At 42.4% G+C, this 23471-nt stretch overlaps 1 protein-coding gene across 4 annotated transcripts in view; it reads right to left on the bottom strand.

Annotated features, from left to right (window-relative positions):
* Window positions 1–902: 902 nt before the first annotated feature.
* The window catches only part of LOC147017961 (general transcription factor II-I repeat domain-containing protein 2-like), a 102930-nt gene continuing 80361 nt past the window's right edge, over window positions 903–23471 (bottom strand). For 2 of the 4 annotated variants that reach the window (XR_015062207.1, XR_015062206.1), the window contains exons 2-6: window positions 18454–18688; window positions 3253–3367; window positions 2428–2876; window positions 1840–2255; window positions 903–1679 (exon numbers count right to left, since the gene is read on the bottom strand). The gene's annotated coding sequence lies outside the window, so the exon portion shown is untranslated. Of the gene's footprint in view, window positions 1680–1839; window positions 2256–2427; window positions 2877–3252; window positions 3368–18453; window positions 18689–23471 lie in introns of those variants that run through there. The other 2 variants (XM_085897102.1, XM_085897100.1) reach the window with 1 other exon arrangement.

Genomic DNA, 23471 nt, shown 5'->3' with positions numbered 1-23471 from the left:
CGAGTATGTCGTAAAATTTTGAACATGTTTAAAATTTCTTGACGTACTCTACTTACTACGACATATGATAGCGTTCTTTAGCATTCTACTCACGTATACCAAACTTACTCATACCGTATTTGACGTGCCCCCAACGTTTTAGACACATTTTTCTTAGGTCGGCATACGCTGGCAAGATCGCCAAGGTGTGACCGCAATGTTGACACTTCCATTTCTACGGCAGTTATGATTCGAATCATTGTGTGTCAGCCTTTTAATAGGCTACGTCACGACATCATCAGTGATGCGTGCAACGCGCTATGCCGAAGTTAGACTATCGTTGGGCATCGGTTGTGTAGGCCGACAACAGGTTCAGCATTCGTTGGTATAAGTTATCTATAACACAACGAAATGTTCTGTGTCCATTACTAATATGTTATGCATACGACCAACTCGTTATGAATACGTCCGAATCTTAAAAAAAAAACATCAAAAATTCAACGTCAGCCAGCGTTTTACATACATTTTAATACGTTGCCATCGCTGGCTAAAACGTCAAGGTGTGACTGGACCTTTAGACTCCATTATCTGCCGATTCCATGAAACTTCGATCTCAAAACTTGGTCGGCAAGTTGACATCTATACTTCCTATAAATTTCCAATGTTTGGAATGCGTTGCCCTAATTATCACAGAACAATGTGAAGTGAAAAACAAAACTTTGTTCGATCACGGCAGGAGGAATGTTACGCGTTGTACCAACTTTAGACCCTATTACCTGCCGATTCCGTCAAGCCTCAGTCTCCAAACGAGTAAACATCGGTACTTCCTATAAATTCCCAACGTTTGGGATGCGTTGCCGCTCATACAAAAGCAAAAAACACCATTCAGAAGGGCAAAATTCAAAAAAGGTATCAAGCTGACATGTAAGGGCATGTCCTCTAGGCATGTTTTGGGGTAGGGGACATGCCCCCGACCCATCTGACATTGTCTATGGTTTTTATTGGTGGTACATAGTGATATGTGACCTAGTTATATAACGTTGGTTCTGAAAATAATCGAACCAGTCTTGAACATAAGACCAACAGTGAGGCTTACTGATAATCTGCAGCATCTGTGCCTTTACTTCCTTTTCCTTGACATGTTGCATAAAAAGTTGCATCAGCTGAACAAAACTTATGGTATGATGTTTCATATGATAGTGCAGCCCTCTGTACACTGCAATACAATCCAACAAGAAGTGAACACACAAAGTAAAGTGATGAGAACCAGGGTTTTTAACCATTTGAAGACAGGACTCTTTTATAGAGACAAGACGGTGAGATGGAGACGAGTCCAGCAAACATGTCTTAAGTTAATTTATGTATAGGATGACAATTAATAGAATTAATGAAAATAGGAACAGAGAAATGCATATTTCATCCATCTCCCAGCATATCAATGTTGTGTGCATATGTGCATCATGTGTCTGCAAGTGATCAAAGAGCCTTATTTATAAAATCAATATACAAGTATTGGTCTTCAACAATTTTTGAGGTGTTAATGACCTTGCCTTTTGTTTGCTGAGAAAAACGTGTATAATCTTTATGGCAGGAAAGGTGATAGCTCGCCTCAATGGCAACACAATCTCGATCCTGTGTATGAAGCAAGATCTTTTTGCCAACACTATCATTCTTCAATCGAACAGCTGTAATCAACTGACCTGAACAAAGGATGGAAAATGGATAGCTGAGTCAAAGACAAAATGATACAGAATATGGATGCAATTTACATATATAGCAATCCACTTTTGTTGCATGTCTCGAAGAGTAAAAACAATGACATATTTCAAGAAAGTAAACAATAAATACGTGACAACATACCTGCTGTTTGAGTTTCAGCTTTGCACAATTCGATCCTTGACGCTCTTCCCACGAACTGTGAAGTATCGATTTTGATGATTGCAAATGATGTACACAGCTGGTAGGACATCGAGTCAGGAGCTGGGAGTACGTACAATAATATTTGATGCCGAGCGAAGCTTCTTTGGTGATGGCTCAGATGAAATGTGATCCCCCTCCTCCTCCTCCTCCTCCTCCTCCTCACCAACATGCCCCGTATCATTACCATCTTTGGCCAGTGTGGTGATCTTCTGTGTTCTGGCGACAATGATTCTCAGCTCCTCTTATCCGCTTTGCATCAGTGAATCGACGGGAGCAGGTATCGTGGAAACCCAAGAGTTCAGGGATTTCATCCCAAGCTCGGGCCAAGTATATCACAGAGAGAGTATCGATTCTTCCTGCCAGAGAACAATGACAGTGAGAAGAAAAGGGAATGATTGTTCATGTAATGTCCATCCAAAGTCAACCATTATCAAGCACACTCAGGAAATTTCTCCACCACGTTAGTGAGAAGGGCTTAGCTGTATCGTCACGAACATACTGCTGATGAATAATGCACTTAAAACTCACTTTTTGGTCCATTTTGGCGAGAAAACAGATGCAAAAATCATGATCCTTGTTTACAACAGGGAGGCAGCCATCTTGAATGACTGAAACGTCACGACGACGTCACTGCCGAAATCCGCTCATCCCATTGGCCATCGGGCCATCACGTGACCAGCCGTTTGTATTTGTGGAGGAAGCTGTGTGTTGAGTCAGTAGCGATTTTTTTTTTACGATGGAAATGCAAAATACTTTGAGTCTTTGGGTCTTCTGGGTCTTTGGGATCTTTTAGGTGTTTGGGGTCCTTAGGATCTTTTGGTCTTTGGTGTCATTGTGGATCTTCGGTGACCTTTGGGTCTTCATGGACTTTTGGGTCTTCAGGGTCTTGTGGGTCTTGGGGGCCTTTTGGGTCTTTTGCATCTCAAGAGATCTCAGGGTGTTCGAGGGTCTTCAAAAGTATAAGGGGTTTCAGCAGTCTGAAGGGTCGAAAGGTACATTCCAATAGTACGTAAATACGAGACATGTCATCACACGGCTGGACGGATGGAGGGACAGAGGGAAGGAAGGACGGATGGGTCCACGCCGTGACCGAGCTCTTTTTCTACATATAGAAGCGTTAGTTTTGTTGTGGTGTGAGTCGTTTCACGAGTATATTGTTATATTATGCTCGGCCTGTTATCTCAAAAACCTGGTGTTTATATGTCTGGCTTAAGAACTTAGGGTCCTGCATTTGAGCCCTTGTCATACCATTAAGATAACACCAGGTGGAATCACTCGGACTGTCATCCTTCTGAGGTCTGATACAAATGAGTACTGCACCAGCTTACTAGGAAGAATGAGCCCATCAAGTACCTTGTATCGGAGTGGTGACAAATCCAGGATTGTTTCCAGGGAATCCAGGGAAAACTTCCTTGGCAGCCCGATGTGTCTGAAGATGCGAACTGAGTGGCTCTTCGTCTTCTTCTTTCTGTTAATCCAACCATTTGGAATCTGTTAAATCTTTCTGTTCATCCAATCAGAACAAAAGTTCAGTGGATATAAAGTGGATATTAAGATATAAAGCAAACTTCAATGGATGGATTTTACTTTTTATAATATATGCTCTTCTTTTTGAAGCCAAGTGCAGATGAAGAAGCTTCATGCCCAGGTCGAAAAACCAGTTAAAACCAGTACACATTTTCAACTGGTCTCTATTGGTTCTAATTGGTCTTTAACTGGTCTCTATTGGTTTCAACTGGTACCAGTTAAATTCAGTCAGAATTCCAATTTCCCAGTTGCAAAAACCAGTAGCTCATATTTGTACTAGTTAAAGTCTTACTGGTTCCAGTTGATACCAGTTGCAATGTACTGGTCCCAGTTGATACCAGTTGCAATGTACTAGTCTCCCAGTTGATACCAGTTACAATGTACTGGTCCCAGTTGATACCAGTTAGTTAAATACATGTATTATAACTGGTAATATATCACTCTATTCCAATTTCCATATTAAAACCAGTAAGAAATCAACTGGCTTTACTGGTACCAGTTGGCTACTGGTTTTCAACTGGTACCAGTTGACCAGTAAGCTACTGGTCTTTACTGGTTTTTTGACCTGGGTGGCATGGGATTATCTTGTGCTCCATTTGAATACCCCATATTAGGAGATCCCACCTTAAATTGTCATTGCATTGCAAAATATTTTGTAAAATGTAATTCAGCAAGTACTTAAACCAGACCACCAGACAAGCCTTATCGTTTCAGTTGGAACACATGCCTCGATGCTGTGACTTCAGGTTTAAATCCCACATTTCTGATAGAGTGTTGATTTGTTATAAATTATTTATAGTGTCCTTATCATTGATGTAGAATTTGCACTTGTATATTCTCAGGTCATTGTCTTATATATAATATTTATATAAATTCCTCCTCCATGATTCATGAGATTGGTTTTCATTGTCACTGTTATGACAAACTAAGCAAGATGATTTGTCGTGGCATTAATTCCTTTATGCAGCTACTACGTTTTGGCAAAGAAAAATCCATCATTTGACAAGGTGACATGCTATATCATTTATATGGTGTCGTCGTTTTAAGTAAAGCAACAAAGTTTGAGTAATCTGCATCACAAATATAATTTCAGACAGTGCATATGCATGTGTTTTATTTAATTAATTAACGATTGAGATCCTTCCACATGAAACCCCACACCAATTCCCAACACCTGATGTACCAGTCTACACCAACATACCCCTAACATTCCTTCACCCCCATACTAAATGAATTATTGCAGATCGTCCCAAATGTAATGAATGACCCTTTAAGATGTGATCCTAAGTTGGGCATTGAAAAACAGAACAAGCCGAGAAGGGGATTCGGTGGAGCGCGTACCTCCGCCACATAATGCCTGATCCACAAGAACATATCAGGCCCAATACATTTTTGAAATATCATGTCATATATCGTGTTTAGCCCTATCTCTCAATGGTAAAGAATCACTTTGAAAATTAAATAATTCTCGTATCCAGATCTGGATTCCAATCTTCACCAAAATCGAATCAATTTGTCCTTGCGACACACCCAACCTGTCCACCAAGTTTCGTCCGAATCCGTCCACAGCTCTTTGAGATATCGTGCTATATATCATTTTTAGCCAGATGTCTCAATGATGAAGAATCACTTTAAAAATTATTGTCGTCGGATCCAGATCCGGATCTTCACTAAAATTGAATGAATTCTTCCTTGTCACACACCCAACCTCTCCAACAAGTTTCACCCAAATTCGTCTCCAACTTTTTGAAATATCATGCTATATTTCGGTTTCACCCAATCTCTCTGGTGAAGAATCACTTTAAAAATTCTAGTAGTCGGAACCGGATCCGGATCTGGATATTCACCAACATCGAATCATTTCTTCCTTCTCACACACCCGATCTGCACAAAATTTCATTAGAATCCGTCCACAACTTTTTGAGATATCGTGCTATATATCCTTTTTGGCCCTATCTCTCAATGGTGAAGAATCACTTAAAAAATTCTAGTAGTCAGATCCAGATCCAGATCTTCACCAACATCTAACCAGTTTGTCCTCGTCAGACACCCAACCTGTCCACGAAATTTCATCTGGATCGGTCCAAAACTTTTTGAGATATCCTGTACACAAACAAACAGACAGAAAGCGGTGAAAACATAACCTCCTTCAGCTTCGGTGCCAGAGGTAATAATCCCATATAGTGTAAAGCTTCTCCATTTGAACTCTGCTTCAAAGAGTGGAGCAAATGTTGTTGTTTTTTTCCATGAAACCCATCTATTGAAATTTGCTTTAGATCTTTCACTGTAATTTTGTTCTGATTGATATGTTAAGAGATATAGTCCAGCAGCATAGTCTGATATTTCAGATCAATTTTTCAAATTTGCATAAAAGCACCAAAATTGGTACACATGTAGAATAATGTATTCCGAACAATTCTAGATATGGAGCCACCCGAGATTGTGCCTTGGTCAGCTTCGGCGACCATTTTCCAAAATGGCCGCCATTCTACTTTAGTGAAATTGGCTATATGCTCTTATTTTGTTATTGTATTGGTGGTAGATATAAGGAAAGTGTAAAATTCAGTAAATTGACATGAAAAGGTGTATTCAAATATTATGAGGCAGTATTCTCGGTAAAAAAGGCATTATTTGATTTGTAAATGGCTACTCTCCTGAAAATTTTCGCTGAAAAGTCCCCATTATTGCCTGGAGAACAAGAGTCAAATGATATTCATCACATTCAATGGGTTTGGAATCAACAAAAATTGCATTATAGATTACATACTTTACTCTATTTTGAAAAGGGAACTGATAATCGTGATAAAGCCGCTGTCACTCCTTGACGATTTAGCCAGCGTATGCCAACGTATGAAAATTTGTCTAAAACGCTGGCACATGTCGAATACGTTATAGGTATGTTTTGCATACGTTAAGGTCACGCTGAAGCACGCTGGCATATGTCGTAGTACGCCGAGCTCGTCGGCAAATTTTAACATGCTCAGAATTTTTCCATGTATGCCAGTGTATGACTCACATGTTCCGCATACGCTGGCAATAAGTTGTAGGCACGTTATGCGATCGTTGACACACATCGACACACGTTACTTTAAGTTACTCATAAGTCGAAACACATCGAGGTAATGTTTAGCATACCCGAAACTTATTTGTACCCTATGAGTAACGTGTTGTAGGCACGTTACACCATCGTTGACAAGCGTCGACACACGTTACTTGTAAGTTACTCATAAGTCGAAATACGTCGAGGTAATCTTTAGCGTCAGTCTTCCAGACTCCATGGTTTATTTTTTTCTTTGGCATGACGGTGATGTTGACACTTCGATTTCTCGTGCGGTTATAATATAATATAATTAATAGGCTGCCGCTCAACGATTTAAATCATAACGCACTAGAAATCGAAGTGTCAACATCACCGTCATGCCGAAGAAAAAAAAATAAACCATGGAGTCTGGAACACTGACGGGTTCCTCCTGTGAAACCCATTTTATATACCAATTCCCCTAAACGCTGCCAATACGCCATTATACGGTAGTTGTAAGTTTGTAACATGTTCAGTAAGTTCTGTGGTCGTCTGGAAGATGTCAAATATATCTACATATGTCAATATGCATTGAAGATACATTACACATAGGTTCAAAGCACATTACTCATAGGTTTAAAGCACATTACTCATAGGTTTAAAGCACATTACTCATAGGTTAGAAATAAGTTTCGGGTCCGTTAAACATTACCTCGACGTGTTTCGACTTATGAGTAACTTACAAGTAACGTGTGTCGATGTATGTCAACGATCCAATAACGTGCCTACAACTTATGGCCAGCGTATGCGGAACGTGTGTGTCATACGCTGGCATACGTCAAAAAATTTTCAGCATGCTTAAAATTTGTCAACGTACTCGGCCTACTACGACGTATGCCAGCATGCTTCAGTGTGCTTCAGAGTGTCCTTAACGTATACAAAACTTACCCATAACGTATTCGATGTGTGCCAGCGTATTCGGCAAATTTTTCATACGTTGGCATATGCTGGCTAAAACGTCAAGGTGTGACAGCGGCTTGACACTTCGATGTCTAGTGCAGTTATGATTTGAATTTTCGAGCAACAGCCTTTTAATAGGCTGCGCCACGTGATCGTCGGCGATACGCTGCCGTGTGCTATGCATCCGTTAGACTATCGTTGGGCATAGGTTGTGAACGCCGACAACACGCTAAGCATTCGTTCGTATAAGTTATCTATATGTTATCGAAACGTTCTGTGTACGTTACTAATACGTTATGCAGACATCCAACTCGTTATGAATACGCCCAAAACTGGAAAAAAAACATCAATAGTTTAGCGTATGCCAGCATTTTACATACATTTTGATACCTTGCCATACGCTGGCTAAAACGTCAAGGTGTGACAGCGGCTTAATGACAAACTCAGAAAATGTAGTCAAATTATTGCACACTTCACTTTGAAGCGGCTACGGTTTACTGTCTACTACCATTCTACCAGGACACATGGTACACGCATACATCAGTCTAGTACAATATGAGTTTCTGAGCTCAAGTGTACTGGCTCTGGATCAAGAAGTCAACACTTTTACAATCAACGCGACTTTGCATTTGCACATTCTAAGCTTGGCCAATATCTCAGTCTGTGTCGACTGCGTCTGTCTACTGACATTCTCCTTCGCAAGCACACAGTCAAGTGCATTGCAGATTAGCCTTCTTGCATTTGCAGCGGTTTCTACAGCCTTTTTTGCAGCCGCACGACACCAGCTCAAAGCAGCTTTTTGAAGCCTCAGGGAGTGTGGTCGAGAGCGGTTCGTCGGACCCATCCTCTGTTTGCCGCCAGCCCCAGCTTGTTAGTGATGGAAGCACGGGTTGAGGGACAAAGACCTGCCCCCAGACATAGCCACCCTGGAAGACTGATCTCTTCACATGCTGTTCCAAAAGCATCGTAGGTCGGTGGGATGCGCTGGACGGAGTTCCTCTTGGCGAAGAGTTTCTTTCTGGCCTCGTTGACATCCGTATATGGACTAGTGCGATCATAGAGGAGCACCACAAACCTTTCAATGCAATGCATTGTGTCATCCTGGATGTTGACTGGCATGGTGGTCAGGGTTACAAGATAATCTGTCAGTTCTGGAAATGAGTTCCATGTGGCCCAGGCAGATTTCTTCCCATGCCCCACGAATGCTGATACCATGTCACATCTGGTCATGGCATGGAAGACAGGGAGGGGAGGGCACGTGCCTTCTGTGGACCGAGGGAGGCAGCTATTTCATGGCCAGGGATGTAGCGGTAGTTCTTTCCCATCCCAAAGGCAATCCAGAGTTCATCCATGCATGGTAGTGCCTGGGCTACCATCACCGCCAAGACGACGACGTCGGTGTCTACGGTTCGAACTTGAATCCGACGATGGAGATGTTCTGCAGCATGGGCCACATGTAGCATGATGCGAGTGTCCGCCTCTTCTTGACTGCATGGAACCAGAGAGCTTTCATCTTCCTGCCTTGGAAGGCAGATGACTGCTTCACCATCAGTTACTACCAGCTCCTTCGCCTCGTCATGGAAGGCCTGCACCAGCACATCAGACAGGAAGGTGAAGAGCTCCACCTTGTTTGCGTCGACATGTAGGAAACTCTGCCAGTTTCTTGGTATGGCTGCGGTGCTCACCATGCGCCCTCGCATCCCTTTTCCTCGTTTCTCCCTTGTCGCCATCTTCAAGGAGCCATCTTTGTAGCTATCCCAAACAAGGTCGAGACGTGAAGCACGACGCACCTGCCCCTCGACGTGTGGGATGAAGACTTGGTGGGCATATTCTTCAAATGTCTTGGCAGTGCCAGGCTTCAACATCTGCACGATGACGGCGCCGTCAAGGACAACAGAAGTGACAGCAGGTGCATCAGACTGAGCATCAGCAACACCTTCAAGGCACACCAGCAAGTCGCTTTTGCTACCCAGGTGTAGCTTACCTGCATCAGATAACGCGGGAGGGCATGCTTGATTTTCATGACGGAAGAACTCGTCCAGGTTCCCATTACGGTTCTGGCAGCCTATGTAGAGCTTTGCAAATAAGGCCATATCATTCTTCACAGATGATTCCTTTCCTTTGGGTGCTTTTGGTCTTCTGTCTGTTTCGAAGAGGGGGAGTTTGTTCCTCTTTATAGGTTGGTCAATAGTCTTGGTTCTGTCGATCCTTTGAGTATGCCTGAAACTGTTCTTGTCCAATCTGCTTGGCAGTGCGAACTGTTTCAATCACTGCAGGATCGGCAATCTCCTTGGTTTCTAGGACCAGCAAATCTGGACTATCCTCCTCGAAGGGATTCCCCAGCTCTTCAATGACAGCCACAAGTAATTGTACATCTTTGGCAAATGCTTCCTGTGCATGCGCCACGCGGTGTTTCTTCATGGTGACGTGTCTCCTCATTGGCATTTGGATTGGCACCACCACAACAAAATACTTCTGAACCTGTCACTGATGCTGTGTGTGAAAATGGATTTTCACATAAAAATGACCATTTTTCCCCAATACAATGGTTTGAAATATAATAAATCAATACAAATGACATTTGTATTGTTTTCCTTTGTAAATGCACATCACATGGAGTATTTATCACCTCTGAGAAACCCACAAAGAGAATAACAATGACAGATATCCCATGTTGTTAAAGTAGAATGGTGGCCATTTTCCAAAATGGCCGCCAAAGCTGACCAAGGCAAAATCTCGAGTGGTTCCATATCCAGAATTGTTCAGAATACATTAGTCAACATATGTACCAATTTTGGTGCTTTTATGAAAAGTCGAACAATTGGTTTGCTATGCTGCAGTACTAATATGACCAACCTCTAAACCATTGGCTCTTAACCTGAGTAATTTCCAGAGGGGGCGTGAGCCCGGAGAAAAAAGTAGGAATTTCTCTAATTATTTTTGGAATTCTCTTAACAAGTGTTTGCATAATATCGTGATGAACATAAAATCAAAAATATCACCTTTAATAATTTTCGTTTTCTATTCGCCACTAGGCCGACCATTGTCTGTATTAAAATTAATTTTAAAATTTAACATTTATTTAAATTTAATATTGAAATTAATTTTTTATTTTAATTTTAATATTAAAAAAAAATTTTTTCACAGATTTGCAGTACTTGTTTCAAACGAAAAAAATTGCAATGAGTGTAAAAAGCGGAAGTATCTTGACGAATATATTCAATTTGGATTTGTGTCCCTCCTAAAGGGCGACACAGAGGTACCCCAGTGCGTAATATGCTACAAGACTCTGAGAAATGATGGCATGTGGCCCACACGCTTGGAACAATGCATCCTGCTCTCGCTGCCAAACCCAAGGCATTCTTTGAAACAAAAAGGCAGTCCTTGAAGCAAGCTAAGATGGACAGCAGTGGACCATTTCGACAACAGACTTCAAAGGTTGTTGAGGCTTCCTATGAGATCGCCATGTTGATTGCAAAGAGCAAAAAGAGCCGTAACATCGGAGAGACTCTCAGAAAATTCATTAGGAAATTCATTAGGAACCCATTTCAATGTGAAGTTGCTGATATTTCAGACGAAGTGCAAGAGGAGTTTCTTGAGTTAAAGTTCAATTCCTCGGCTGAAGAAGACTTCAAAAAACTGTATCTCGAGACGTTCTGGGAAACGTACCTTCCTGGTTACCCTTTGATCTCACATCAAGCTCTTCGGATTCTGACAAAGTTTGGATCAACGTATCTTTGTGAAGCTGCATTTCCCACGCTCGTTGCTGTCAAGACCAAGTACAGAAACAAGCTGAACGTTTAAGGGGACTTGCGTTGTGCTCTCTCTGTCATTCTACCACATATTCAACATCTGGTAGATTTTGAAGCAATGTCAAGTATCTTATTAAATGTCATCTCATTAAATATCCTGTGTATATGAGTGTTGCTTATACAAAATTCTTTGTTCAATAAAAAAGACTAAAAACACATTTTTTTCAGTTTTTCCTTTTAATTCAGGAGGGATTTTTAATCATTCGGTTGAAGATGTGAGAGGGGGGCAGGGGGCGTGGAGGCAAGGACCAACTACTGGAGGGGGCATGGTGGTAAAAAAGTTAAGAACTACTGCTCTAAACAGTTACCACTTTGAGTGTATTTGTTGTTGTGTTTGGTTCACTCTTTATATTAAGTTGCTTTTTTGGTCTTGTAACACTAATGTGTCATAAAATAGATAGGTTCTTATTATGGAGAAATTGTCTCTACGATACAAAACGAAACAATTCTGCTTCGTTTGTGGTTGTAACAGACTTTTTCTTAGAATTATTGAAAGTACTCACTGTGGATTTAAGCAAAGTGGCAACAGCAAAGAACCATAGTTCTTCTGACCTCTGTTCCCTTTGTAAGGGGTGAGGACGAATGGAAGGTACCGAGCTTCTTCCTTGCCTTGAACACGATACTCCTCCACTTCCCCCTGTCTTCATATCAGCTAACTCTATTCACTTTCCAAAACCACACCTTACTGATATTCCTCCTCACACAATCTTCCCATTGAGTGACTTGTGAGCTGTGATTTTTGAGATTGTGAGAGAGAATTGATTGACTTTTGTGAAAAGCATTTACTTGTTTGTGATGGTGAATCTTTCCTTCAGTGAATGCATTGGCAAAGTGCTGGACCGACCTCCACGGATCAGGATGGAATCATTCTCGATGGACACCCTGACGTCACAACGTACTTCATGGAAGCGGTGTCCAAGTCGGTCATTCAGCGGAAAGCGGAACTCCAATTAGTCAAACCGTTGCATCAAGAATTGGGACACTCGAAAGTAGTTTCCTCTCAGAGAGTGGGAAAAGAGTGAAGAACAGAGAGGAAACAAGTGTGTCAGGTGGGGCTTTGCGATGGTTACCAACGTCAGCATGTGGTAGAAGGAACGTGGTATGTGGTCATGTCCCCTCCAGTGTGCTATGAACTGAGATCTCTCTGGAAGGATCACAGTAGGATCCACCCACACCCCTTCCCACCCCCCCCGGGATCCATGAGTAGTTCCGAGTAGAAATGCGGTCGACCTGGGAGGTTCTCCCGCAGACCGCGGATCCATGGTCAGTCCATCCGAGGATAAGGAGGTGGGACCCGGTGTTATTGCGAAGGTGAAGCCCAAGTTTGTTGATTATTCATTCCCCCAACATGAAGATTTGAACCACAAACACATTTGTGAATGAGTGGGACAACTTTGGGCAGCGCATCACAGCCGTGTGAATTCTGATTCCTACGGTAAATGAGTGGGACAGCTTCGGGCAGAGCAACATGGCCGTGCAAATCCTGCTCCAGATGTTGAACGAGCAGGATGGAGACAACTTCGTTGCTGATATGACGAACATGTCCAAGTAAGTGCCTGGTGGTGGAACACGCTGCCGGAACTCAGCCTCTTTTACGGCAGATGAGCAGTCACAGATTACCAATTACCGGATCCCCAAGACAATCAGGAAGGATGTTTTTTACCAAAGTGAAGCTCGCCAGACACAACACAATGCATATATACCAACAGGGAGGTTGCTCTGAAAACAACTGACAAAATACAGTTAAATCCATCAAGTTTGCAAAAGGTGTCCAAGGTGCCACAAGGCTATGTAGCACAGAGCCCATCACAAAACTTTGCAGTGTCCAGTGTTTAGCAGCCACTTGTAGTGGGGTCGACGATGGCGATGACAATGATGGGCAGTTGGCGGCCACTGGGGTTGTGGCTAGCATCATTAACAACAACAATAAGCATTCAGTGGCCACTGGTGGTTTGGCTGGAGTTGACAATGATGGGCGTTTGGCGGTCACTGACAGTGCGGCTGGTGTCAGCATCAACAACGATGGACTTTTGGCAGCCACAGGTTGTATGACTGGCATTGACAACTATGACTAGCGTCCGGTGGCCTTTGGCGGGGTGGGCCTTATCGGTGGCCAACATAACAGCATATAGACGGCCGCTGGTGGAACGGCTGATGATAGTTTTGATAGTGGCTTCAGATCCGTTGGAATGGTGAGTAGCATTGCTAGTTTCTTTGGTGGCACCTATGGAAATTATGTTGCATCAACTAACCCATTAGTTACCAGCATGGTTACTTTGGACAATACACCCCCATGTCCCAAATGCAAGCTTGTCAATATGAGGAAGTGTTCCATCCATTGATGGTCATGCAAATCTTGCTACCACGACTCTTATGTTAAATTGTCTGGGCATCAGGAAGTGGTGTTTTCGACCAACTGGTCATGCCTTGCTTTCAGCGGGATCATACCGACCCCACCCCCCGAATCAGCCACTCCTGCCCAACCAATCGACCTTTCCACCTACTTGTCGAGATGTCATGACAATTTCAGCATACTCTGAAAAGGACCGAAGGGTACTCGTATCCCTGTTGCCAACGTCCAAGCAAACTCATCTGTGATGTCCTTGAGGACCAAGCCCCGTTGGCCTGGCATCAACTCCTTGTCTTTTCCTTTTTTGGCCTTCGGGGTCCGATAAAGAGGTGTCTCTCCCAATTTTTCGCTGATATCCAAAGTCGATTTTATGGATTTTGATGGCATGCCACCCCTTACAATCACCCTTTCAAGCAACTCCATCATTAAGCCCCACAAAGTTGATGACTCACAATACATCAACAAAAGGGTGAAGGCCAAATTCGCCGACATGGACATCAAGGGTGTCATCAAAGAATTGGTGTCCTCTGAGGGGCATGCTCCACAATCGGCGAAAACGACTAAAGCGCTAAAAGCCAAACATCTGGCTACCCCACTAGACCTCAACCTTCCGGTTGCACCTGACGATGAATTCATCACTTTGGTGGTTCTCTCGTAGCATTCCGTCTGGTCTTCAGTCAATCTATTTCCAACCGGATCCTTCATGCTCTTCTGGGCAAGGAATCTGCTGCAGCGGGGGCTCGCTTACTCTCTTCTTTCACCCTGTTCATTAACATGGTTTTGCAGGGGGAGGTTTTGGAAGCCATGCATCCTATGTTAGGGGGGGGGGACAAATTTATCCATTTTAACCAAGAAAGATGGTGGTATTCGCCCGACTGCAGTGGGCAACACGTTTCCTCGACTCATGACCAAATCCGGAGTTCGAACTTTTTCCGATGAACTCGGGGCCAAGCTACACCCTGTCCAGTTGGGCTATTCGACCAAAGATGGGTTTGAAGCAGCTGCTCATGCTGCCAGACACTATTTGACAAACCTGCCTCCAAACTGACTTTTCCTTAATATTGACAAGCATAATGCGTTTAACTGCTTGAGGCGTGATTTTTTTTGTGTGAGACACAAAGGCACACCCCCAGCATCTATCTGCTCATCTGCCAGGCATACACCAGGCCTTCAGTCATATTATACGGTGATGAGGCCATTCATTCAGCAACGGTCATCTAACAGGGTGACCCATTTGGGCCTGGCCGTTTTCCCCTGGGCATTGACCCCATCATTGGGGGAGTTTGGTTGGAGCTTAATATATGGTACCTTGATGACGCATCGTTTGGTGATGAGCCCGCGAAAGTGCTGGCCAACCTTAAAAATGCCATGGCTCAACTAATCGACATTGGACTTGAGATTAATGATGACAAGTGTGATCCAACTATCCTAAACCATGCATTGCCAGATGACTGTCAACTTACGGAGGCTACTATATTCAAGGCAGTCCTCCCCAATATCAAGATAGTCCCAACCAATGACTGCACTCTTCTTGGTACTCCAATGTCTATGATGCCATTGCCCAAAGCAATCACCAAGAAGCATGATGATTTGATTCAGATGGCAGGCTGCCTTGAGTTAATCGATGCTCACAACACATTTCTTTTGCTCAAAAATTGCTTATCCCGGCACAAGCTCCTGTATATCTTGCAATCATCTCCATTCTACTTGAATGTCATGCAGCTAGGAGCTTTTGACGACACCATCCGTGAGACTGGAAGCAAAATTTTCAGTCGCTTTCGATGATATTGCTTGGCCGCAAGCCAATTCCAGTTAAGTAGGGTAGTCTGGGATTCAGGAAGGTTACCGACGTTTCCCTCCCTGGCTTCATTTTCACATTGCTGGCTGTCTGCCCCTTGGTTGATGCTGTTTTGTCCTGCGTAAGCAGTTTGGTACAAATGGGGAAGTTGGCAGTGACTGTATTAACATGGAGCTTGGTTTATGCCGGTGCCACTAAACCTGAAGATCAGTCCTGGCTCAGCCTAAAAGCTTGGGATGTTGAGGCAGCAGGAGTGTCATTTGCCAGCCTGATGAATGAGGCTGATCAGGTCACCAGAGCCCATCTTTTGGCAGCAGCGACCAAAGAGAGCGGGTCGTGGCTCCACACAGTCACTGTTCCCTCCCTGGGAACCCAGCTTGACCAAGAGTCCCTGAGGGTTGCGGTCGCCATGCAAGTTGGAGCGACGGTCTGTGAGCATCATAAGTGTTGATGTAGTGGAATTATGGAGACGCTCGGCCATCATGGTGTGTCGTATTGTTTTAGCACCGGTCGTTCACAAAGACATGCTGTCTTGAACGATGTGGTCAGGTGTGCCCTTCATGGTGCAGGGGTGCCATCTGTCTTGGAGGTCCTTGGGTTAGACTGTGGTGAAAGTGTATGCCCTGAAGGCTTGAGTGTTGTCTCCTGCAGGAACGGGAGTATAACTTGAGACTGCACCTGTGTTAACACGTTTGCCGAATCACACGTCAACAACACAGCTATTACGGCCATGGCGGCAGCCACCTATGGGGAAAAACATGAAATATCAGAAATATTCCGGCCTTCATCAGTCCTACATGTTTGAGCCTGTTGCCATTAAAACAATGGGGGTCTATGGCCAACCAACGTCCTACATCATCAATGACATTGGCAGAAGGCTCGCAGCAACCACTGGTGATAGTAGACAACTGACAGTTTAATCAACAGCTGTGCTTGGTTGTTCAGCATGGAAACACCATTAGAAATTTGGTGTCAGCACAGGAAACAAGTTCTGGTTACTGACATTATTTTTTTTCACTTTTTTATGTACAATTTTTTTTTTTATTTAATTTTGAGTTTTCTCTAAAAAAATTTTTTTTTAAATACTTACTTTAATTTTGAAATTGGAGCTCTTTTAATTTTTAACTTAAGTTTTTTTTAAATACGAATATAAATAAAATGTATTATTATTACATAAAACGAAAATAAAACTAGTTATTTTCAACTTTTTGATCTTTTTATTGAGCTTTCCTTTCATTGGCGGTTTTACTGCCACTGAAATACCAAGGTTCCCGCTGCACTTAAAACCAGAGATTAAAACCAGAATCCACCATTCGTCTCCCTTAACGAATATTTCAACATAATCGTGCACTGCCCCTCCCTATTCCATCTCCAGGAGCGGCATGACGTCATCGCCGAGTGCCAAAAAGAGTGTACAAAAAGAGTGTACAAAAAAAAAACTCAAGGTTTTAAAAACAAGGTTTTCATTTTTAGCTCATGTGGACTTTAATCCACTGAAATTATACGATTGAGCAATGTCCCTCGCTGAGTGAGTGAGTGAGTGAGTGAGTCAGCCCATAAACACTTCGATGATGAATTCTCGCTTGAACCAAACACACGATTTTGATGAAACTTGGCCACAAGCTTCATATCTGATGCCCAAAGAAGGTACATTGACCGTATCAAAATCTGCGCTCATTAAAGAGGTATATGGGGATGGTTTGTCTCCCCAAAATAGGCATTTGCTCTCTTCTTCGAAACTACACGCACGATTTTGATGAAACTTGATATGACCACAAGCTTCATCACCCAGGAAGTACCAAAGTTTGTTCATGGCATTAAAAAAGTTAGGGTCTGTGGGGTCTGTGGGAGGTTTGAGTAACTTGCTCCTAATCCAGGTGAGCTTCAGGACATGGTCATATTTTAAAATATATTTGTCAAAACAATGGGTTTGGAGTGAAGGGGGTACTGTTTAAATATATCGTTCACTGCTCTCGTTTAGGATGTGATCATGCCTGCACACCCAAATGTCAGGAGAAACAGACAAGAGCCCTTGTTCAGAACAATGAAGAAAGACCAATGGCAGGTCTTCTTCGTTCATACTCAGCACCGAGCTGTAAGCAGCATCATTGGCTGAGGGGGCATGGCTGTGCTGCTGAAGCGGTGCAACGTGAATTTGACATATCTTGTCAAATTCACCATGTATGTTAGGACAGGAATTTGGAATTTGACTAGAGTGGCAAAGAGAGCTCACCTACTCTTCGCAAGGGACACCACAGGATCTTTAACATCCACCAACTAATGCTGGTAGATGGTCACCCAGTTTAAAATCCATCTGAGAGGTGGCACACACATTGATGAATCTTCCTGCCTGTGAAACACCAGGATGACAGTTTATAGCTGGGTTGGGATTCAAACCCACGCTGGACAGCTTAGAGGCAAGTGTACATACCTCAAGGCTCTCCAGCGAGCCCTTATGGTAGGTCCATAGATGGGGAACCAGTGAAGGTGGAAAATGGAGAACCAAGGTGTCATGGACCAAACAGGGCAAAATAAATGTTAAATCTTCGAAATGTTCATTTACAAAAGGTATGAGGTGGATGAGAAGTTGGAAAGGGGGTGGTGTTCCCACAAAATAACCACTCCTATGGTATCCAAGTCCATAGGAGTGGTTATTTTGCCCTCCTATGGTATATCCCAGTTCCAATAATACAGAGTGAAATAAAGAGGCAACCAGCCACATGAAAGACCAACAGCAGTATTAGAATAACAGTGAAATGACGTTATCCATGGTCACTCGGTCTGGTGCAATGGTCCCCGTTATTGCATTTGATGATGATTAATATATAAGAATGTATAATTAGTGATAAAATATGTAAATGTATTACAATTTGTATAGTCATGCACCTTTGAGGGCAACAATTTGCATTGCCCCAAGGGTGGAGTTATTAATTATACAAGCACAGACAAATGATCTGTCGATTGGACACTCATTATTTTAACATTCCCAAAATTGTTTAATCCAGAGTATAATTGCACCCCGGAAACAAATGAGTATCTCCACCTTGATTGTAAACAAATAATTCATCACAGGTATACAAGAACAAACCTGGTGTTGGCTTCGCAGTTCATGTGGCTGGCTTAAGATCTTTGGGTCCTAAATCTGAGCCCCTTTTTACCGTTAGAATAACACCAGATGGGTTGACTGGGTCGATGATCCATCCAAGGTTGGTAAAACGAGTACTAATTTTTATGAGCCATTTGAGTACCCTGTGTCAGAGTGGCAACCAGTCCAGGATTGTGCCCCCTCGCCAAGGAAAAATTGCCTCTGCAGCCCTATGCATCTGAAAAGGCAAAAGGAGGTATTGTTATATAAAAGAGCAAAAAACAAATGACACACATATAAATAACCAATGAACAAAGGTTCCAGAGAGTGGTCATATTTGGCTGAGGTGCCATGGAAACAAGACAGGCTCACAAAGTCAACTGAAGGAGCCCTGAAATTCCCAACATTGTGCACGTTGTTGAAGTAGGCCCAGCAAGTGGATAATCTCCGAAGGCATTCAAGGCACACAAATCACTGCAGTGATGTTACTGTCTCATAGATTCAGATGAAGGAGCATTTTGGGCACCGATTGCAGACAACTGCCATATACAGCGAGAGAGCCCCGAGAGCAATGTGAAAAATGCCACAGCAGAAAAGCATACATTTGAAGAGAGACAGAATTGGCTGCCAAACCAAATCCACTACTTTGAGAGCCGTACAGTATTAATCATCCATTGCTGCACACCCTCTGGCTATGAGAGGAGTCAACTCCAAAAGCTGAACACAATGTATTTCCCTTTATCACTGTCTCTCTCCTCCTCTCTATTACCTATCTTGATTGTACTGCTGCAACTCTGTCAACTTTTTCTCTCCACCTGAATCCCCAAAATGGTAGCAGCACATCTCTTAATTTGTCTCTCTCCATGCTCAACCACAACTTTACATTTTAACCAGTGCACCAACCAAGTGGATGACTCAAGCAATGGTCCATTCAAGACAACCACAGATGACAAACATAAAAATCCTTTCAAAAACCCAGCTCACCTCTGGGCTGGAAGTTTGTGTAGGTGGTGAGCAAAAATTCACAATAAATTCGTAACAGATGACAAAACAAAGGAAATGAAATAAAAGTAAAAGTCTTGAGTGGACATTAGCAAAATGGCTTCTGAGGAACACCAATGCCTCGGTATTCTCTGCGGAGCTAAGTCCATCCTGAGCCATTCAGAGCTCATTATAGTGTACAAATCCTTCTTCCAATGTATTATGGAGCATGTTGGTTCCTACTATGGTCTGCTACAACTCCTTTGGAGGTGATAAAATCCAAGACTCTCTGTTTTATTGGCATTTCTCAGGAGGAGTCCAAGTCACAAGGTCTAATTCTCACCCACTATACAAGCAAATTGATGGAATCTGTTTCCTAACTACCTCCACCGCCAAAGGTCGATGGAGGTTATGTTTCACCCCTGTCTGTTTGTCTATGAGCAGAATATCAGAAAAAAGTTATGGACGGATTTGGATGAAACTTAGTGGAAAGGATGCAGGAGCGGATCCAGAATTTTTTTTAATAGGGGTTCACTTGAAGTTAAGATGTTCTTATATTGTGAAATATACCACCAAGCCTTATTCAAGTCAATGTAATCGTCGAGGAAAAACCGGTTAAACTATCCATTGTCTGACCATAAATTTACTTTCTCCATTGGAAAATTTGGGAATGTTGAGCTACTTGATGAAAAGGCCTCAGGCCTGTCACTAACTGATTCTAAAGAAAAGCTGAAGATTTTGGAATCTTTGTGATTGATCTTTATATAACAACAATGTAAGTACGCAAAATGTTTCCAACACAAATCAATGAAAATATCGAACGGACAAGCACAAAATGCGGCGAAATGACCCCGACCACTAAACCTAAACTCGCCATTGCGGATCGTCAGATCATTAATTATAATAATGGACGATGTAGACACTGAACCTTTTAATTACCTGGTGAAATAGTTCAGGATTGTACTGTGCTTTGCTGTTGGACACGATCCCCAAAATATTGCCCCTCTCTTCAGAGCCATAACTAAACACTGAGTCACAGGGATTAATACAGGAGCAGCGGCGAAAAGTATTGTGGTTCAGATTAATTTCCGAGTGAAAGCAAAAGACGTGCGATTGCCGATTGTCCAGTGATATCTCACACGATGATCATGTGGCATAATTGTAAGGGCGGAGGGAAGCATGAGGGTTCACGTGAACCTGGTGACCCCCCCCCTCCAAACCCTGGATAAGCCATTAGTTGGGTGTGTGACAGGGATTAATTGATTCGATTTTGGTGAAGATCCGAATCCGGATCCAGATACTAGAATTTCTTTTCTTCTAGAATCCAAATACTAGAAGTGATTCTTCATCATTGAGAGATAGGGCCAAAAATGATACACAGCAGGATAGCTCACAAAGTTGTGGATGGATTCGACAAAACTTGGTGGACAGGTTGGGTGTGTAATAAGGACGAAGTGTTTCCATTTTTGTCAAGATCCGGATCCAGATACAAGGATTCTTTCATTTTTAAAGTGATTCTTTGAAATTGAGAGATGGGGCCAAAAACTATATATAGCACAATATTTAAAAAAGTTTTGGACAGATAATGACAAAACTTGGTGGATGATTCGGATAGGTAACAAGAACAAGTTGATTATATTTTCGTTATGGTACGGATGCAGATCCAGCCAACCAGAGGGACACAAAACTAAACTATTCAGTCTAGCAGAGGTACGGGCTCTACTGAATGCCATTCTTGGTCCTCACTGGACTTGGTCCTGCTGCTTTCATTCCTCCATCCCCCCCCCCCAGCCTACCCAAATGCATTGAATACATTCTCACAGAAACCCAACAGGCTTGGTTACCCTCATAAATTCTTCGCTGAACATTCATCTCTATTCCTTCACCACTTTATTCTGGTTTGTGGAACCGACTCAGTTTCTGTGGTCATGTGCTCCTCGCCCCTCCAGGCCTTCAACAGTGTTGCCCATCGTCACCTCATGCTTTCTCCCAGACCCATGAGCTGCTCTCATTTACTCACAATGAGCTTCTCCACTTGCCCACTCCTCCCTTCCCTTTCTGTTCTGCCACTTTTCCACTCATGTGTGATGTCTTTGTCACCATTCCCTTTTGATCCAATGTCACCAAATCAAACAGAAGACCAAATACGGTACTGCATTGCAGTCATCAGAAGGGACCCGGAGAAGTAAAGTGCAAAGATGGAGTCATCAAGAGGAATCTGGATAGGATTCGGGTTTCAGCTGCTACTCCACTACCCTCAAACCCATCCAGGTGCAGCCAAGTGAGCCCTACAGAAAACTTTCTGCAAGAAGAACAAAGATGTCGAGAAGAACAAAAATTGATAGATTTCAGCAGTTACTCCCCAGGCTCAAACACAGCAACAGGTACAAGATACCAAAGGTCCGTCAGCAGGGAAGCACATTCCACACAGCATCAGGATATGGCACGAACATAATGAAATGAAAGACCAAATACTGCAATGGAGTCATCAGAAGGAATCCAAAGAAGCAAAGAGCAAAGATGGAGTCATCAGGAGGAACTTGAATAGAATTCGGGTTTCAGCCGCTACTCCATTACCCTCAAACTCATCCAGGCGCAGCCAAGTGAGCCTTACAGAAAACTTTCTGCAATAATTAAGTTCTCCTTCAACAGTTCGAAATAAAGAGTAAGATAAATAAAGACAGAAATAAAGAGTAAAAGTCAATGTAATTTAATTAACTATCCGGAAGAAAATGACCAATTTTCTTGCCTCGTTATACTTTTCTTTAAGAGTTTCTTGAAATATTGTAACTGTCTCATTAATACAGCCCATTAAATGACATGCACGTGTAACTTATCTAAGAGAGTAAATATATGTTAATGAAGTGGAAGTGATCTATTACAATTACAAACATTTGGAAAAAATATCATATTTCCAGAAGAAAACTAAAAGTGCAATCGGTAGAGCACATACGTCTCCAACACAATGGCTGATCGACGAGAACATATTGGGCCCAATCCATATTTTTGAAATATCATGCGATATATCGTTTTTGGCCCTTTCTCTCACTGGTGGAGAATCAGTTAAAAATTTAAACAACTCTTGTATCCAGATCCGGATTCAGATCTTCACCAGAATAGAATCAATTCTCCCTTGTCACAAACCCAACTTGTCCAAGTTTCATCCAAATTTGTCCACAACTTTTTGAGATATCATGCTACATATCATTTTTAGCCATATCTCTCAATGGTGAAGAATCACTTTAAAATTCTAGTCGTCAGATCTGGATCTGGATCTTCAACAAAATCTCATCAGTTTGTCCTTGTCACACACCGAAACTGTCCACAACATTTCATCTGGATCCTTCAAAAACTTTTTGAGATATCCTGCACACAAACAGAATGACAAACAGACAAACAAGCAAGAAAATGTTGTACAGATCATGATACTTGCAAGATCCATAAAACAAATTTTACCTAAAAAAATCATTGGTGGTTGACTTCAATGACCAAATATGCAACTCCTCTTCAAATTTCAAGTCAATCGAATGAAAATTGAGGATTTGAGAAAAATCGCCTAAGTTGTTGACCTTTGACCTATGTTGATCTTTTGACCTTTTTAACTCAAATACAAAAGACTTCTTCCTTATAACAAACGCTACCATGTGGCGAAGTTTCGTGAAGATTGGTTTAAAATTGTGACCTGTTGGCAACAGACAGGATAACAAAATTGAATGACCAATAATACAGTGCTTGAAAAATCTTCGATTTTGCAAGTAACAAACAGACTGAAAGGGGTAAGAAAATGACGTCGTGCAGAGCACGGTACTTGCAAAATCTACCCCCTCTCCAAAGGTTGTCATGGATACATCAAATTGTCCTTTTCTTTCAGATAAAAATTGACAATCTTAATCAAAGCTCAGGTCAATCGGATGAAAATTGATTATTTTTCAGATTGAAATTGATGAATTTAGAAGATTGACCTTGAGTTGACCTTTGACCTTTTGACCTCAAAAATAGTTGCTTTACCAATGTAGTGATGAATTATGCAAATCCTTTTC

Source organism: Eptatretus burgeri, chromosome 10 (genome assembly GCF_056783735.1).
Source record: "Eptatretus burgeri isolate ZD-2024b chromosome 10, Ebu_testis_v1, whole genome shotgun sequence".
Classification (NCBI taxonomy): Eukaryota; Metazoa; Chordata; class Myxini; order Myxiniformes; family Myxinidae; genus Eptatretus; species Eptatretus burgeri.
Note: the sequence above shows the minus strand (reverse complement) of the source record. Positions and strands in the feature narration are given on the sequence as shown.